We start from the raw sequence: 1,708 nt of genomic DNA, 5'->3' as shown, positions 1-1,708 counted from the left end.
AAAAATAATATAAAAAAAGGTTGATCTTTTAACCTAATTTCAATTAGAAATCCAATTTCACACTTTAATTAATAAATAAGTTGAAATTATTGTATATGTGTTATTCAATTTTAAACATAAAAACTCCAGAGTGTTACTCTGACTTTTGGTTTGGTTCCACCTCACTCCCCATTTTATTGGTTTAAGCATTCATTCTCATCGCCTTTCCATTTTTATATTATTATTACTGCCGTAACACCCATCACCCTTCCTAATTATAGCATCCCCCTCCTCTTTACATTCCGAGTTTCAACCTCTTCCACTCCCACTCCCACCACCACCACCATCGCCGCCACCTTCCATCTCCCTCCTCTTTTATCAAACTCCATTTATGAAGATCCAGTGTGACGTCTGTAACGAAAACGAGGCGTCGGTGTATTGCTCCGCCGACGAGGCTGCCCTCTGCGCAGCCTGTGACCACCGCGTGCATCACGCCAACAAACTCGCCGGAAAACACCCACGATTCTCCCTCCTCCACCCTTCCCCTAAAGATTCGCCGCTCTGCGATATCTGTCAGGAGAAAAAAGCTTTCTTGTTTTGTCAACAAGATAGAGCTATCCTCTGTAAAGACTGTGATGTTGCGATTCATAAAGTCAACCAACACACACAAAACCACAACCGGTTTTTACTCACCGGCGTTAAGCTATCTCCGACTGCTTCTCTTTATTCGTCATCAACTCCTCCGGCGGTGATACCCACTACCAAAAACGGTGTCGTTCCCGACCAACTTCCGGAACCACTTCCTTCTCCGATCATGAACCAGACTACTTTTAAAACTCCAAACTGCCACCATGAATCAAACGGGTCGGGTAACGGTTCCACGACGAGTAGTATATCGGAGTACTTGATTGAGATGCTACCCGGTTGGCATGTCGAAGATTTTCTTGACGCTCCTTCAAACTTCTCAAAGGTCTATAATTTTTACTTTATTTTTTTTGGTTTTAATCTGAAGAGTTTCTTGTTAACTAGATTCGAAATAATTACAGGTTGTTGACAACGATCCGTCGCTTATGTGGGGTGGTGATCTACTAGAAGGAAGCTTGAATAGTGGTTTCTCGCCGGAATCAATGGGGATGTGGGTTCCACAAGCACCACCACCGGCAGCTCCACCACCTCCGCCGCCGCAGTCGAGGTATGCTCATCTGGGTCAACGATTCGAACCCAGTTCAATGATGGGATTTGGAGATCAAACAATCAACGGATCATCACTTATATTTGCTCCAAATAGTTACATCAATCATAATAAGATCACAAACTCCACAAAATCAACAAGAAAAAGGACACCCGACAATGGAAATTGCTTCACCGTGCCTCAGATCAGTCCTCCGACAACGACCTCCAAGAGATCAAGAACACTTTGGCATTAAAAAACCAATCAAGATTTCTTTTTTCTCTATCTTTTTTTTTTCTTTTTCTTTTATGTTTCTTTCTTGTTATTATGTTTAGGTTGCTGTTAGATTTTGAGACTCTTTCTTTCAAATCAAATGGGTTTTGGTTCTTCGATCATTTGGCTTCTTCTTTTGAGCAAAAGAATACAAAAATCAAGCTGCTTCTGCACTTTAATCTTGCTTGATTGGAGTAATCAAGATTAACAAATCCTAATCAATGTTTAATTAAATTTGTATTTTATATTCAATAATGTAATGCGAATGGACCAAGATTGTTTATA

The 1,708-nt window shown here is 40.7% G+C and overlaps 1 pseudogene across 1 annotated transcript; it reads left to right on the top strand.

Moving 5' to 3' along the window:
- Window positions 1–229: 229 nt before the first annotated feature.
- Window positions 230–1,708, top strand: LOC145052524 (B-box zinc finger protein 21-like; annotated as a pseudogene). The gene is made up of 2 exons (XR_013684073.1): window positions 230–949; window positions 1,026–1,708. The product of XR_013684073.1 is annotated as a B-box zinc finger protein 21-like (transcript).

This window comes from Lactuca serriola, chromosome 5 (genome assembly GCF_051521515.1).
Source record: "Lactuca serriola cultivar US96UC23 chromosome 5, Lser_US96UC23_V15, whole genome shotgun sequence".
Taxonomy (NCBI): domain Eukaryota; kingdom Viridiplantae; phylum Streptophyta; class Magnoliopsida; order Asterales; family Asteraceae; genus Lactuca; species Lactuca serriola.
This window is presented reverse-complemented; position numbering and strand designations above follow the sequence as displayed.